The sequence below is a fragment of the Dermochelys coriacea genome, chromosome 20, assembly GCF_009764565.3.
Source record: "Dermochelys coriacea isolate rDerCor1 chromosome 20, rDerCor1.pri.v4, whole genome shotgun sequence".
NCBI classification, from domain to species: Eukaryota; Metazoa; Chordata; order Testudines; family Dermochelyidae; genus Dermochelys; species Dermochelys coriacea.
The window spans coordinates 3,375,296-3,392,940 of NC_050087.2; the positions used below are offsets into that span (position 1 = coordinate 3,375,296).

General features: G+C 46.6%; 1 protein-coding gene and 1 long non-coding RNA gene across 11 annotated transcripts in view; both read right to left on the minus strand.

Annotated features, from left to right (window-relative positions):
• R3HDM2 (R3H domain containing 2) overlaps positions 1-17,645 on the minus strand; it is a 106,096-nt gene that overhangs the window by 66,124 nt on the left and 22,327 nt on the right. The window contains exon 1 of one of the 10 annotated variants that reach the window (XM_043506552.1): positions 9,054-9,183. The exons of the other annotated variants lie outside the window; for them this stretch is intronic. The gene's annotated coding sequence lies outside the window, so the exon portion shown is untranslated. Of the gene's footprint in view, positions 1-9,053; positions 9,184-17,645 lie in introns of those variants that run through there. 10 annotated transcript variants of the gene reach the window in all.
• Positions 1,345-15,684, minus strand: LOC122458344. Its single transcript, XR_006278347.1, has 3 exons — positions 15,648-15,684; positions 7,294-7,299; positions 1,345-1,597 (listed from the first exon to the last, which is right to left on the minus strand). It is a non-coding gene; the product is annotated as an uncharacterized LOC122458344 (long non-coding RNA).

Sequence of the window (17,645 nt, forward strand, 5' to 3'; positions counted from 1 at the left end):
TTTGCTGCCGGTACAGCAAGCTAATTGCTCTGACAAGCCGCTCTGAAGCAAAGCAGAGCCCAGCTGTTTGGAAGGATGTCATAGAGCTCTGCCAATAGCCACATACACACCCCCTCTCCTTCTCATTCAAATACTTCAATGGAGCTGCCTCCGCAAGGCTCAGAGAAGGCTTTAAAGATACAGCATCCTTTCTACTGCCAGGCACTATAACTACTGTCGAAAAGATCACCCAACAAACAGAAGCATCTTCTTCAAAGGGAATGGAAGTGTTCGGATAGTGCTGTGAAGAGTGCCGTGTAAAAGCTGAGGTAGGTTAGGGACAGATTTAGATGATAATCACCTTGCTCTCTCACCATCATCTCCAAGCCAGTGGGAGGCTTGCATTTCTAACAGCTCCATTTTAATCTTTTTTTTTTTTTAAGCATTTATTATTGGGTCAGTGCTGAGAATACTTTCACTCCCTGGAAGGCACTACCCATAGACCACCTTGAGGAGATTTTAAGCCGCTCTCTTACTTAACTTGCGCCAGTGAAGAGGATCTTCAAAGTCATGCCGAACTGTGCAAAGTGGTGCACAAACACATAGGCTGGGTCTACACTAGAAAATTAGGTCAGCTGAACTGTATTGTTCGGGTGTGAAAAAACCAAAACCCACGTGGTGCAGATAGTGCTAGGCTGCAGAAGAATTCTTTCATCGACTTAGCTAGTGCCTCTCGGGGAGGCGGATTACCTATGCCGATGGAAGAACCCCTCCAGTCAGCGCATGTAGCGTCTACACTGAAGCGCTGCAGCGGTTGTGCTGCATCTGTGCCGCTGCAGCAGCGTTTCAGGTGTAGCCAGGCCCATCGTTAGAGACGGTTCAACCTACAAAGCGCTTACAACTGAACCAGACAAGACAGAGAGAGGGGGAGAGAAAAGGAGGATCACCATCCCTGATTTACAGATACCACCACTACCACCACCACCTAGAGCTTAGCTAGCACTTTGCATCCATAGATCCCAGCACACTTTACACAAAGCAGGTCAGTAATCATCACCCCCATTTTACGGATGGGGAAACAGACTCAGAAGGAAGAAACTTGCCCAAGGTCGCTCGCAGACAAGGGGCAGACCTCGGAACAAAGCCCACGTCTTGTGTCCCAGTCCAGCACAGAGATTAAGGGTAAAACTTTCCAAAACATCTAAGCGACTTAGGAGCCTAAATCCTATTTTCAAAAGTAACTTGAACTCTTAGGAACCTAAGTCCCAGTAACAAAAGGAGTACTTGTGGCACCTTAGAGACTAACAAATTTATTTGAGCATAAGCTTTCGTGAGCTACAGCTCACTTCATCGGATGCATAAGTCCCAGTGACTTTCAATGAGAAATAGGGTCCTAAGTGCGGTGTCACTTTTGAAAATGTTACCCTAAGTGACTTGCTGCAGGTCACACAGCGAGTCTGTGTCAGACAGGACTGGAACCCAGGTGTCCTGAGTCCCTCAAGATGTGTGTTTTGTTTGGTTCCTGATGCTGCTTGACATATATTCCACACTGGATCACTTGAAGATTACTTGTTCTGCTCATTCCCTCTGGCATTGGCCACTGTCGGAAGACAGGAGACTGGGCTTGATGGATCTTTGGTCTGACCCAGTATGGCCATTCTTATGTTCTTATATTCCAACATACTTGGAGTAGCATGACGAATGACTGTCTTAAGCTACAAATAAATCTTTTTAATTATTTTAGAATCATTAAAAAATAGTCGTGTCATGTCTGGCAGACTGTCCTTCTGATCTGCCTTTACAATGGTTGCAAAGTTAATGTAATCCTTTGTATTCTTCGGCTCTACCCAAATACAGTACACCACTAACCCTATTTCTTAAAGTAAAACAAACATTAGAAGCCCAACCCACTTGAATAACACAACAAACATACGGTCTGATTTGGGAAGGCAGCCCTGTTCAGAAAAGCACTCAAGTCAGTGCTTAAATTTAAGCACATGCTTTAAGCCCCGTGCAACTTAAGATGTTTAAAGTGCTTTCCTGAATCAGCGCCTTATGGTATGTTTACACTGCAGTTAAAGACCCACGACAGTGTTTCTCAGAGCGTGGGTCAACTGACAGGTTCACAGGGCTTGGACTGTGGGCTTCAAAACAGCAGTGTTGACATTCGGTTGGAGTCCGGTCTCTGAAACCCAGCAATGGGGGGTCGGGTCTCGGAGTCCAGGCTCCAGCCCAAGCCCAAACATCTAAACGTTTATTAGCCCCACAGCCAGAGTCAACCGACCCGGGCTCTGAGACTCGGTGCCACAGGTTTTTCTCTGCAGTGTAGACGTATCTTAGAGCCCACGTGAACAACACATGAATATTCTTAACCAGCCATTCTTCCCTCTAAAACCTTTCAAGATGTTGGTAATTACAAATAGTCTCCTCACACTCTCTGCCCAAGGAAACATTTACATCAGAAGCTGCAAAATGGAAAGACCCAGATCCATAGGGTAAGAGTTCCTTAAATCCCGCCCCCATCACAACAAGACCTTTCCTCCATACCTGACAAGCACACTTAAGACTAAAAGGCTTGCTCACAATCACACAGGGAGTCTGAAGCAGAGCAGGGAAATGAACCCAGGTCCCAGCTCTTCTGAAACGGGACGCTATGTGTAGGCTTGGAGGGATTCGATTTTTATCCATGAATGTCGATGTCCCTGTACACACACAAACCAACAAAAAACCTATTTCCATCCATGATCATCAGAACGTGCAGGGAGGCGAAGTAAGAAAAATGCTGCTCGAGAACTTCTTGGAGTTTGCTGTAAGGATATTGACTTGGTCTGTTCGGACATGTGACGTTGACAGCTTGTGTTTTAAATGGTTATAAATCTTAGCTTTTTGAATCTCCACATCTATGGTCTTTAAATAATTGTTGTCTGACACCCCCCCATTGTCTGATCCCTCAGAACTTCCCACCACTGTGGGAACGTCAAATTGATAGAAAGTGAAAAAAAGGGCTTGAAAATAAATATCGAGATTATCAGTCCAAATGATCATTCTGCCAAGCCTACCTATGTGTCGGGAGTGTGCACTGACGGCCTAACATGGGCCCTGATCCTGCAAACGCCCAAGGGAATAACTCCATATGCACACCGTCCCCTTGAACGGAATGGATTGGAATTCCTCCTTGCAGACTCAGGGCCTGAGGCTGCAAGACTGGCGGGGCAGGGGCTGTCTATTTCTCTCTGCCCTAGAGGCGGGCTCTCAGCAAAGCTGAGAAGTCAGAAGCTAAGGGAAGCGGTGACTGGCTGGCTCTGCAGCAGCTCTATGCGGGCTGCACATGCTCAGTGGCAGAGAGCGTGTGCTCAGAGTGACTCCCTGTGGCAAGTGAACCCAGCTGAGCGACAGGGCTCTCGGTGATTAGCCCTGGAGCTCTGTGCTCTGGTTTTGCTCTTCAGGCCCACAGGACTTCACAGGACTGCACAAGGTCCAGATTCTCAAGCTGCTCCGTGCATGGAGTAGCTACAGACTTGCACAAAGGATTAAGTACTTGGCAAACTACCGGCAAACCTTGCACGTGCCAGGGATCTTAGCCCAGCACAGAGAAGACCCAGCTAACTGGCCCACCATGCACTCTGCAGGCCAAAGGCTCCTTTGCCATTCCAGTGAGTCTCTCCAACCCGTCCCCTCTCTGACTCGGGGTAGCTGAGAGCAGTCCCTGGTGTACCGCAGCTTGGGAGCTGTGCAGCATCAAAATTAGCAGTGGGGTAAAAGGAAATCCATAGCATGCTCCAGCCCCTACTGTGCTGCCTGGCCTTCCTACCCTCAAGGAACCTCATGCTTCAGAGGGTGTGACGGCGTGTGCCCAAGCAGGCCTGGCACATATCCAAGAGGAGTGTGCAAAGCTGCAGCGGCCCTTTGGTTTGAACACCACAGCTGGTTATGAAGCCAGACTTAAAGCAGAGAGGAAAGCGCTGCAGGGCTGGACCAACGCAACTTCCTCACTTGCAGCACAGCCACCTGCAGGAGGCTCCGCAGGGGCAGAGTTCACAGCTTCTCCCCCGGGGACCTTTCGGAGCGCTGCACTGAGAGGAACGGGTGCGCATGAGTACAGACTAATCAGGCCCTTTTAAAGATGGCAGCCTAAATACACGCCTCATTTCCGAGCCAGCGGCATTTCACCTTCATTAAACAAACATGTGTGAGGCTTTCCTCAGCTGCATCTGTCCCCCAGCTGGGAGGCAGCAAATCCTGGGTAGGAGGAAGAGACCATGAGTCAGCCCCCCCCGATCGTCTGGATTGCAGCAGGGGGCCGGGTAAGCCCCCCATGTAACTTGCACAGCTCCTTCTTTTCGCAGCTGAGCGCCGTTTGCTCAGACCCCATGTGCGTGCAGTGAAAACTAGGTCAGAGACAGGGAAGCGCAGGAGAGATGCTGAAGCAAAGGGTATTGTTTGTGCTCCAGACTTGCAAGGAGGCTGCCTGGGAATACCGGGGAACAGGCCAGCAGCACAGCTGCAAAGAGCACCCCCAGGCTGAACCTTCCCTCCCAAGCAAATGCAGATGAAGCCCTTGCAGCTCTCCCTGCTTGTTGCCGAAGGGGTCACCTGGTTATTGGGCGTATCCACAGAGCTGCAATACAAGGTGCTCCCTGGAGAGCAATTTCTAGCCTTGTCTGCACTAGAAATCACGAAGTGCACACTTCATGGCACTGAACCGGTCGGACGGCACTGATGGAAACCCCTGTCATGCAGCCACGTCCACCCAGCGTGAAGTAGCCACAGCACGGTGAGTCTGTACATACAAGGCTAGCTTGCACCACTGAAACCCTGCAGGAGTTTGGGTGAGGGGCAGTGCTTATCTACGTATTTCAATATTTAAAGGGCACCCACGTGTCACAGTTATTAATCAACCCCTTCCCCTCCAGCCCAGAAAGGGGCTGGGAAAGACGATCAATCTGGGCTCAGAGTTCCAGAGTCGAGGACCCCTTGCTGACAGCACTCCAGCTGCCGAGTCCCTCCCATTTCGCGTGAGCATCTCAGCCGACCTCGGCTACTGCAGCTTCATACAAGGAGAGGCAGAGCAGAATGCAGGCAGCACCGTACCTGTGTAAGGACGCTTGGGTTGAAACCAGCTCCTTCAATTGCATTCAGCAATGCACTGGAAGCCAGCGTAAATCTCAGGGTGCAAGAAGGTGCTCCTGGCAGAAACACTGCTCAGCCAGGGGGTCAGCAGAGTCTGCCCAGCAGCCATTGTACAGTCATTCAACCTGGGGTTCCCAATGGGGCTGAGGGGAGCTAGGTGAACAGGAACAGGGGGCCAAACTCACTAGGTCTCCTTTGCAACCTCAGGCCCTGGATCTGTGTAGCAAAGAGTGGGAGGGACAGAGGGGACAGGGAGAATAGCCACTTGGGCCAGAGGGCTGGCAGAGGGAGGGGCCATTAGACCCACGCTTACATCGATGCAGTCACAGACACCCCCCCCCCATGGCAGGTATGGGAGAGCTGTGATGGTTACTCCAGCCCTATGCCTGCAGGAGGAATTCTGTCCCTCAATCCCTTTAGTTCCCTGTACTCTCTTGGGCTTTGAATGGGGAAGGAGGACCTAGTGGCTCACACTTATTTGATCAGACACCTGCACCCCATAACTTAGCTATCAAATGTAAGCCAGCTCAAAGGAGGCTGGGTTGGCCACGGAGAATGGGAGAGGAGAAGTCTAAAATTAGGTCATAGCAAGAATTAGCACTTTGCTAGTTAGAATCCTATAAGAAAGTGTTTTGCCCTAGATTTGCATTCCAGTGAGCAAAAGTATCAGCTCCCTGTGAATCACAGAAACATCATATGGAAAGCACTGCAAGGCATCGCATTTGTCTGCTGCTCAGAGACTTGATATTAATGGCAGGCTGCGCATGCTGCATTTTGGCATTTCAAATCACGTGCTGCTGCTTATCTCACTTAATTATTAATGGGGCCAGCCCGCTCTTCCAGCTCACCCCCCCACCAAGATTTCCAAGGCATAACGATGACGGGCATGCCGCTAACGATCAAGCAAATTGGTAGGGATATGCCTGTCCCACGCCAACAAGAACACGATGCTAAGCAGCTTTCTGGTTCATAAACGTTTCTGGATGGACTCCCAGCGCTAGAGGCGGGGATCCAATCTCGGCCGGACACAGAGGACTGGTGTAAATGAAGGAGCTGCCCTGGTTTTCCATTACTGACTATACCCACAATCCATGACACGCATTAGGGGATGGACCCTGCACCATTAGAGCCAGTGGGGGCTCTTCCTTGGATGGGAACAGCTCATAGATTAATCCGCAGGAGCACACATCATACAGCTTCGCCTCCTGGCAGGCAGGCCAGACGGAATGCTGCACTTGCTGCATGTTCTGCCTCCATTGCACTACTCCTCTTCTACCGTTTGCTCCGACTCCAGGCCATGGGGCACCTAGCAGGGATTAGACTCAGTGTGGAAATCCCAGCTTTCCCTGAGGCGCTGCCCAACCTTGCTCAGTAGGCTTCTCGCCATGAATTTATCTCGTTCTTTTTTGAACCCTGTTATGGTCTTGGCCTTCACAACATCCTCTAGCAAGGAGTTCCACAGGTTGACTGTGCGTTGTGTGAAGAAATACTTCCTTGTGTTTGTTTTAAACCTGCTGCCTGTTAATTTCATTTGGTGACCCCTAGTTCTTGTGTTATGAGAAGTAGTAAAACACACTTCTTTATCTACTTTCTCTACACCAGTCATGAATTTATAGACCTCAATCACATCCCCCCTTAGTCATCTCTTTTCCAAGCTGAAAAGTCCCAGTCTTATTAATCTCTCCTCATATGGCAGCCGTTCCATATCCCTAATCATTTTTGCTGCCCTTTTCTGAACCTTTGCCAATTCCAATAGATCTTTTTTGAGATGGGGCGACCACATTTGCACGCAGTATTCAAGATGTGGGCGTACCATGGATTTATATAGAGGCAACATGATATTTTCTGTCCTATTATCGATCCCTTTCTTAATGATTCCCAGCATTCTGTTTGCTTTTTTGACTGCACGTTGTGTGGATGTTTTCAGAGAACTATCCACAGTGACTCCAAGATCTCTTTCTTGAGTGGTAACAGCTAACTGTAACAGCTAGGGAGGAGCAAGGCAGGGGCTGTACACAGCACCAAGGTTACGAAATACTCCTGGCGGACAACCCTGCAGCTGGGACACCACCTGTATGCAGCGGCTCCTCTTGCACACAGTTCCAACCAGCAGCACAGCACATTCCTCGCTCCTGCTGGGGATGCAGGGAGGAAGGACAGCTGCTGCTGTCTCTCCTCCTCCACCAACGCCTCCCCTAGCAGAGGAGAGAGCCTGTGTTATGCAGCTCCTTCCCTCCCACTAAGGGACGAAAGCAGCAGCATGGACAACCCCCTGCCACCTTGCGGGAGAGGCCAGAAGTAAATAAGAAGGTATGGGGGAGAAGGGATCATGATAAAGGGAAGCCAACCCCAGCAGGGAATAGGTGCAGAAGGAGGGTAAAGGGACGGGAGGAGAAGAGACAGAAGGAGAAGAAATGAAGTGATGAGAGACGCTCAGGGAAAGAGGGCAGAGGAACTGATCAATTTCAGCAGGTAGCTCAAAAATCCCTCAGAAATAAAGTCTTTCACACCCACTCCTTTTAAACACTGACTTTATCTTCTCCTTTGGATAAAAGTCTGTATTTGGGGAAGAGGGGAAATATAGAGAAAAAATTGCCACCCACCCCAAAACAAATGAAATCTCACACACACACACTAGGGAGCCCAAAGCAAGCTTCAGCCGTCACACCCATTTGTATCTCAACGCAGTGGGGTACGTGACCAAGGGAGAGGCTCCTGGTTCTCCCTCTCCCCCTGAGCTGCAGCCAGTGCAAAGGGCAAGTGGTCAGCAGTCAAACCAGTGAAACTGAACTCCATTGTGAACGCGAGCTAGAGACTAGGGCAGCACGGCAGCTCTCCCCTCCCTGCCGCCCGGGCAAAGCCAGTATTAACTACAAAAAAAATCAGAATGATCATCCGTTATCACAGGTTGTGGCCACACTCCCATCATCCCTTGCAGCCCCTTCCGAGCTGGGGCTAACGTGATTTGACATGAACCAAATCTGTCAACGGCTCAAGACAGACACGTGGGCACCAAGGAACAGTGGAAAGAACGTACTGCTCCATTCAGCTCCAAACAATGATAAATAATTCAGGAAGAGAAATGCCGCAATACAGAGTGCAGGAGGGTTTAAAAATAGAACATACACTGAAGTCAGGGGAATGCTGTATAGAAAATGGATCTGCATTGACGAGACACTGCAACCAAGCCACCCTAAACTCGGCTTATTGATTTATTAGGAACTCAACAATACAATCACGATTTGGATTGTGGTAGCATCTAAGAACCAGAGTCCTGGACCAGGACTGTGGGTTGATACTTAAAAAGGCATCAACATTTCTCCTGTCTTTTTCAGAAGAAGAACTGCATTGGCCAGGCAAGTACAGCCAAAGGGGTGGGGGGGGGGAACACTCCTGAAAGCAAAACCTCCTGTCTTGTGACCTTTTTAGCTAGCTCCATGCTCGTACATGTGGCTGTTATGCAAAAGTGACCCAATAACTAACATGTCCATTTGTGTGATGGAGGGAAGGAGACAGTCAGTAAACATTTCGTTTTCCCAAATATCCCTCAGTTTAGTACAAAAAATAAAAAATTACTAGGGAAGGCAACTTAAAAGGCCTCTCCGTGGAAGTGAAAAAAGTTCACTTCTCAGGAATTCAATATTCGTGGAACTCTCCATTGCAACCCAGCCTACTGCCTTTCTCCTGTGCAATGGGGTCCCCTTGGCTATCTTGCTCAACCGTCAATGCAGTTTTAATGAAAAATAATCACATTTTTAACCTGACATGTGAACTGCTAATATATGGAAGACTTTAAATAAAGAAAAAATACATACAAAAATAAATGGACCCAGTGTTACAATTGAGAGGCCCGCGGTTCGATCAATATTTCATTTTGAAATGCCCTCGTGATCTTAGGAAAATCTACTTGTTCTTGAAAAGTTAGTCTGTAACAAAACACCCACCGCTGTCTCCTGCTTGCCAAACTGGCCCTGCCTTCTGTTCCTGTGAGTGGAGCAGAGCAGCAAGAGAGCCAGGAACCCTGCTCGCCCAATGCTTCGGAGAGCAAAGTGGTTTGTATAGTTCAGTGCCAGAGCAGCAAGGCTGAGCAAAAGGGACATTGGGATACATGCACATCCACCTGCAAACCAAAACACAGCTGATGAGCATCTAATTTTTAGGTCTTTCCCTGCCTGGCCTCAACCAGACTAGGGATTTTCATGGTATTGTTTACATCTCCTACGACCAGGGGCTACCCATGGCAAGCACTGGGCTGCTACCTGACACCGCAGTGTAAAGAAGATATAAAAGCCAAGCACAGAGTGAACGTGAATTATCTATAGAGATGCTGATGCTGCTTTGCTGCCAGCTGCTATTTCAGGATTGCAAGTAACATTACTTTACTGTAGTACAGGCAAAGATCATGGAAATAACCTGAGTCCAGAGAACTGGGGTGTGTGTTTTGTTTATTTGTTTTAACTATTTATTGGAATTTTAAAGAATGAAACATTCATGAGAACAGCCCCCAAATTTTCCAAACGTAACAGAGACCAAACTGTACTGTAAATATCTGTTGAAAGCACATAGTGGGCATTTACAGTTATAAACAAGGATATTTGCTTATAGATTCATCCTCTAATGGATTCTCACCTGTTAAAAAGCCAGGTATATCTCCATCCCTGATTTGAGTAATTCTCTTTCAGATACTCAATGAAGGGAGCCAAATCTGAGGGAACTGGACTTATTTAGTCTGCAGAAGAGAAGAATGAGGGGGGATTTGATAGCAGCCTTCAACTACCTGAAGGGGGATTCCAAAGAGGATGCAGCTCGGCTGTTCTCAGTGGTGGCAGATGACAGAACAAGGAGCAATGGTCTCAAGTTGCAATGGGGGAGATCTAGGTTGAATATTAGGAAAAACTATTTCACTAGGAGGGTGGTGAAGCACTGGAATGGGTTACCTTGGGAGGTGGTGGAATCTCCATCCTTAGAGGTTTTTAAGGCCCGGCTTGACAAAGCCCTGGCTGGGATGATTTAGTCTGTGTAGGTCCTGCTTTGAGAAGGGGGCTGGACTAGATGACCTCCTGAAGTCTCTTCAACCCTAATCCTCTATGAGTCTATGAAATCTGATTGCCAGCAGCCTCTCCTCTTTGATTTATAAACGGCAGCCTTTTAATCTTGAATCTCTATCACCATCATATCTAGACCCTTTATACCCATGTCAATCATTCCGGAAGTCTTCCTAGTAAGATCATTCTGTGTTTTTTAAGCAGAGACGCTAGGTGCACAAAATATGCTGAATAAATATCTAAAATTACAACAGATAGTGACTGTAGAAAACAGACCTTGGGTTTCCTGGGGTTGATGCGGATTGCATTACTACGGGTATAAGTTTTACCACTCCATTCCACTAGCTTTTTAACTTTAGGCATGCCCCAACACATGGAATAAGAGCTTGTCTACATGGGGAAATTATTCTGGAATAAAGTAGATTGGGAATTTAAAGCACAAAAGCTATTCTGCAATAACGCCCTGTGTGGACACTCAATCTGGAATAAGAATGCCTATTTTACAGTTTAGCTTAATCCACTTTGGAATCCCCATTGCAGAATAGCCATTCCAGTCAATTTCCTTATGTAAACAAGCCCAAGTCTCCTTTCTGGGGATTCCATCCTCAGCCTGATTGGAACATGGGGAGCTTGTACCGAGTAGGACCCATTCAGAGCAGAATACTAAAGGTCCCAAACTTCGGTGATCTCTGCTAGGTACCCAGATAGTATGTGTCAGCTTTGAATGCCATGGAGCCTTCATTGGAGAGTCTTCATTATTTATATTCAAATAATTAGCAAAGACATTCGAGGAAGCCTAACGATCAGGCTCACCGTCAGTGAACGGTGACGACTGTCGAATCGCATCCTGCCTTTGGATTATCTCTGGCTACAGACCCACAAACACTTGCAGTCCTGTAGGAAAGCAGAGCGGAGGAGACAGACTTCCTCTCTATAGGGCTGCAGAAAGGATGATGCACCTGCCTCAACAGCGGGCTTTGGCATTACATGAGCCACAATGACCTAGGAGGATTAAGGCAGGCTGGGGAGCAGTTCAAATGCAAAGATGGGTTAAAAACCCATTCAGCCAAGTGCAATAACCCCCACGCAGGCCCCCCACAGAAATGAACCAGAGACACAACCCCTCACTGGGAGAGGTAGCCCAGCCGGTACGCTCTGGTAAGAGTCACACAATGCCAGCTCTGCAACCAAGAACATGGTGCAGTGAACATGCATTGCCAGAGGTCAAGGTCTCAGCGAAGGGCCTGGCATCATTAAGGCTAGGTCTGCACTCCAGAGCCTATGCTGGCATAACCCGCTAGAGCAGATGCAGCTCACACTGCCAGAGGGAATTTTTCTGCTGGTATAGGAACACTGCCTCCCTAAACAACGCTAGCTATGCCGACACAAGCGCTTGTCTGTTGGCGTAGCTGCTTCCATGCTGGGGGGTTTGCTGGCATAGTTAGGTCACTAGGGCTGTGTTTTTTCACATCCCTGACGTCACAGGTATCATCATAGGTATCACAGACTCATAAGACTGGAAGAGACTTCGAGAGGTCTTCTAATCCAATCCCTTGCACTCAAGGCAGGACTACGTACTTTCTAGACCATGGTATTATCTAGACATAGCTAAACCAATATAAGTTTTAAGTGCAGACCAGGCCCAACAGAAAATGCAGTAAAACTAGGGCTCCCAGGTGAAATAATAAATATTGCACAAAGCATGTGCTCTCAATGCCTGCCTGTGCTCAGCAGAGAACACTATGGGCCCATTCATTGTACTGGTTGGTTTCTGTGTTCTGAGCAGGTTTACCACATCCTTCACCCTTCTGGCTAAGGAGGAGGGGATTACTTCTGTCCCCTAATGGGATAAGCCGCATTTGGGACAGGGAGTTCTTGCCAGAGTAATAGGCTGTGTGGTCAGAAAGAACAGGATTAATGACTTCTCAATGTGAACCACACCAGGAAAGTGGAAAAAGCCATAAAAGTGAGTAATTAGCCACTCAAACTCCAGTCATTCGTGCCAACTGCGTTTGTATTCCTGACGTTTAGCCAAAATCTTAAGGCCTCTTCTCAGCTAAATTTCATGCCACTTCTCCATCAATCTCCATGAAATTCAAATGAGTCAATCTCACGAATGTTAAAATATTGGTTGCTTCTGCCCAATGTTAATATATTATAACCACAACAGATATTGTTATTTACAAACAATATTCAGCAACTCTCAGCTCAATGAGGAGTGTGTGTGTTTCAGTGTAGTCTGTCCTTCAACCTTGACTCTGCAATCTAATGACTCAAAGCAGGAGACTGAAACCCAGGACTCCTGGGTTCTATTCCAACCCATGGAAGAGGAGCGTGGGATAGTCATGAGAAAAGGGAACTAGAGCGTCAAGATTTCTGGGTTCTGTTCCACTGACTTGTATGTGACTTTTGGCCAAATCATTTCATTGCTCTGTGCCTCAGTTTCCCCGTCTTTAAAACATGGACACCACCATTCATCTTTGTAAAAGGCTCCTAGATGTTCAGACAAAAGGGGCTAGAGAAGAACAAGCCATTATTATTCTCTGGCTGATAAACTTTACCTTCATGCCTGGCTTGAGTCCCATAATCAAAGAATTCACGTGACAGTCCTACCACTTCCATTAAAACAAAAGACTTGACACAGCAGACAAGCTATAACTCATCCTGCTCTAGACAAAAGCTAAATGTTTTGAAATGCCTCTGTGGCAGATCTGTGTCAACCGATCCATCAATTTTAAGGCTAGAAGGGACCATTATCATCATCTAATCTGACCTCCTGCCTCATTCAGGCCAGAGGACCTCAACCAAGACTAATCTGTGCACCAAGCCCACAACTTCTGTTTGAGCGAGAGCAGATCTTTTAGAAAACCCAGTCTGGATTTACAGACTTTAAGGGCACCCTTTTCTCCCACTGACTGACTGGAGCTGGGGTTGCTCGGCATGAACCTATCTAGTTCTTTTTTGAACCCTGTTATAGTCTTGGCCTTCACAATGTCCTCAGGCAAAGAGTTCCACAGGTTGACTGTGCGTTGTGTGAAGAAAAAAACAAAACAAAACAAAACTGTGCTTTACTTCTAACAAGTTCCCCACCAGCCACACATCCAGTGCAGGTCTCAAGAGGCTTTAAGTGGGAGGAGTTAGAGCGTCTACCAGTGAAGAAAGTGACGTGGGATACTGGTTTATAACAGTAGCAAGTTTCAGTTTTAAACAGGAAAAAATAGCAACTCACTTTAATTTAAAAGTGTGACACAGCCCCACTCCCCATAGTTTTATTTAAACAGTTAAATTTGCCAGTAGCAGTAACATGCAATTAACCTGACCACTCCTCCCACGGAACCTCAGCAAAGCTGTAAAACAAATTTATTAGGTGGAAGAACAGCACTTAACTGGCAACTCAAATGGCAGCATGATTTTACAAGGTGAGGCAAGAGAGGGGCACCTTTCCCCACACGGCTGAACAGATGGCCAAAGTACTTCTGCACAAGAGAACTACCCTTTGGTGCACAACAAAACAGGAAATCCTTCCAGCACCCCCAGCCAGCTGGCTGGCAAAGCCACTGCAAACATGCTGATGTCCAGGCCCCACTGCATCCCCTACACTATCGCCATCCCCGAGTGTTCAAAAAATCATAAGCTCACCTAAAAAATCATGAGTGGCTTAAAAATCATGGAGATTAAAATAAAAGAAGAAGAATGATTTTGGTATTGTTTATTTGCCTTCTGGTTCCAGAGACTTTATTTTCAAGCTTTTCTCTGCAGCCACAAGGGCTAGACACTTTTTTTTCCCCTTAAAGAAAGGTGAAATTCTCCCATCATCACCCAACTTAAGGAGCAGGGGCTTTAAGAATATTACCAGCTCCTGCAAGAGTTGGCAGCTAAGAACACAGCTGGCATCCACCAAGCCCCACACAGATTTTGGTTTGGAAAGGAGCTGAGTGTTTCACAGAGCAGCTCAACTACATCCATGTCATAATGGCACTGACTTGGAGAGAGTTCAATGACTGTGCTAAAGCGACTTCAGACTTCATCATGGCCACAGGGGTTCACATGTGTTCACACGCGTCCTCCCTTGGAGTCAACATTTTCTCTGCTTGGCTCAGCCCAGGGTTACGGCCAGATGTGAGGTCTTTAGCTGTTGGAGTTTTGACAGAGACTGGAGACACAAAACGTTAAACTAAAAAGATGGGCAGACTTTCTCTACGGGGCAAGAGATGCTCACCACTAACTCTGGGAGGATGAAAATTGCTCTGAAACACATGAATTGTTTTATAGGAGGAAAAGGTTATCTGTCAAGTTGGGGGGAAAGGGAAATTATAATAAACATCCTGCTTTCAAAGACCCTGAGCACCCTTTTCTCCCACTGACTGACTGGAACTGGGGTTGCTCGGCATTTCTAAAAGACAGGTCACAAAGCGAGAGCTGCTAATGGACTGGGATAATTCTCTGCTCTGTTCAGAAAGGGTGATGTGGTGGTTACAGCAATCTGGGAGCCTGGATCGTCCTGGATCGTCACTTACCCTCTCTGTGCCTTAGAGCCCCATCTGTAAACTGGGATAACAGCATTGCTCTAATTAGGGTGTTGTGAGGATAAATGCATTAAAGATTGTGAGGTGTTACAGCGATGAGGGACATAGATTAGTTGGAGATCCCTTCTTTTCCTTCAGCCTTTCTCTGTCTTGCTAAATAATGCTGTAAGCTCTTTGGAGCAGGGACCATCTCAGGTGTTTGTTTAGTGCCCGGCACAATGAGACCTCGCTTCTGGTTGGTGCCTCCACGTGCACCATAATACAAACCAAATACCACCAACATCACCGTTGGTATCTGAGCACCTAAGTGGTTCTTACACATGAAGCCCGTGTTCTATTCATGGACCCATCTCTTCGGGAAAATCCTACGCTCAGATGAGTCAGAGGAGGTGAAAAAAAAAAAAAAGCTGGGTACATTTAGCCAGACGCTGGATGACATCGTTAAGGGACAGAAGCAGAGCAAGGGCACATTATCCATAGGGAAGCAGCAACAGTGATAGTTTCCCACCACTGTAACTGACCCATTTCTCTAGCTGAGCCTGTTTCAAATTGATTTGCAAACTTCTAGAAATAGCCAGGCTTTAATCGAGGCCAAGAAGAGGCTGATGGTACTTTTCGGTTTGAGCTTTTGCTTCTCCTGTCCCTCTCCCATTTTCCATCCAGATTCACTACATCAAGGCCACAACGGGGGAGCCTTCTGTCAAATATAAAGATCAAGAGTCACCGGTGACAGAGGTGGTAGGAGAAATGGGTCCTGGCCCTGGTAAAGAGTTTGAGAATCATAATGTTGTCAGACAGACAGCTTACAGCTGAAAATACTATGAGGGAAACTACCTTGAGCCTCCTTTGCAAAGAACATGAGATTGTTGGAGATGACAATTAAGAGAGAAATCGTAAGAACGGACATACTGAGTCAGACCAATGGTCCATCTAGCCCAGTATCCGGTCTTCCAACAGTGGCCAGCACCAGGTGCCCCAGAGGGAATGAAAAGAACAGGGCAATTATCAAGTGATCCCTCTCCTGTCACTTATTCCCAACTTCTGGCAGCCAGAGGTTTAGGGACACCCAGAGCATGGGGTTGCATGCCTGACCATCCTGGCTAATAGCCATTGACGGACCTGTTCTCCGTGAATTTATATTCTTTATTGAACCCAGTTCTACTTTTGGCCTTCATGTCGTCACCGGCAACAAGTTCCACACGTTGACTGTGCGTTCTGGGAAGAAGTACTTCCTTTTGTTTGTTTTAAACCTGCCGCCTGTTAATTTCATTGGCTGACCCCTGGTTCTTGTGTCATGTGAAGGAGTAAATAACACTTCCTTATTCACTTTCTCCAAACCATTCGTGATTTTATAGACCTCAATCGTATCCCCCCTTAGTCGTCTCTTTTCCAAGCTGAACAATCCATGTCTATTTAATCTCTCCTCATATGAAAGTTGTTATATACCCCTAATTCGTTTTTTACCCTTCTCTGTACTTTTTCCAATTCTAATAGGTCTCTAAGGTGCCACAAGTACTCCTTTTCTATTTGAGATGAGGCGACCAGAACTGCACACAGTATTCAAGATAAAGGCATACCATGGATTTATATAGTAGCATTATGATATTTTCTGTCTTATTATCTATCCCTTTCCTAATGCTTCCTAACATTGTTAGCTTTTTAGATTGCCCACCACACACTGCGCCTGTTTTCAGAGAACGATCCACAATTACGCCAAGATCTCTTTCCTGAGTGGTAACAACTAATTCAGACCCCATCATTTTGTATGTGTAGTTGGGATAATATTTTCCAATGTCCATTACTTTGCATATATCAACATTGAACTTAATCGGCTGTTTTTTGCCCAGTCACCCAGTTTTGTGAAATCCCTTTGTAACTTTTTGCAGTCAGCTTTGGACTTAATTACCTTGAGTAATTGGGTATTGTCTGCAACTTTGCCACCTCACTGTTTACGCCTTTTCCCATATCATTTGTAAATATGTTGAACAGCATGCGTCCCAGTACAAATCCTTGGAGGATCTTACCTCTCTCCAGTGTGAAAACTGACCATTTATTCTTACTCTTTGTTTCCTCTCTTTTAACCAGTTACTGATCCATGTGAGGACCTTCCCTCTTATCCCATGATTCCTTATTTGCTTAAGAGCCTCCAGGGAGGGACCTTGTCAAAGGCTTTCTGAAAGTCCAAGTACTCTATATCCAGTGAATCCCCCTTTTCGACATGTTATTTGACACCCTCAAAGAATTCTAATAGGTTGGTGAGGCATGAGTTCCCTTTACAAAAGCCATATTGGCTTTTCCTCAACATATCACGTTCATCTGCGTGTCAGATAACTCTGTTCTTTACTGTAGTTTCAACCAACTTTAACTATCCTACAGTTAGCTGATACAGGCTCATTTAAGGAAAAAGTCATATAGCACAGTGAGTAGTCCTGCAATTTCATATTTGAGTTCCTGAAGAATTCTTGAGTGAATATCATCTGGTCCTGTTAGTCTGTATTCGCAAAAAGAAAAGGAGTACTTGTGGCACCTTAGAGACTAACAAATTTATTTGAGCGTAAGCTTTCGTGAGCTACAGTTCACTTCATCAGATGCATCGAATGCATCCGATGAAGTGAGCTGTAGCTCACGAAAGCTTATCATCTGGTCCTGGTGACTTATTAATGTTTAATTTCTCAATTTGTTCCAAAACCTCCTCTATTGACACCTCAATCTGGGACAGTTCCTCAGATTTGTCACCTAAAAGGAATGACTCAGGTGTGGGAATCTCCCTCACATCCTCTGCAGTGAAGACTGATCAAATGAATTAATTTAGCTTCATCGCAACAGCCTTGTCTTCCTTGAGCACTCCTTCAGCACCTCGATCATCCCACTGATTGTTTGGCAGGCTCCCGGCTTCTGATTTAGCTTTTAAAAAAAAAAAATGTTTGCTCTTAGGGTTTTGTCTTTTGCACCCTCCCTTTTGGAA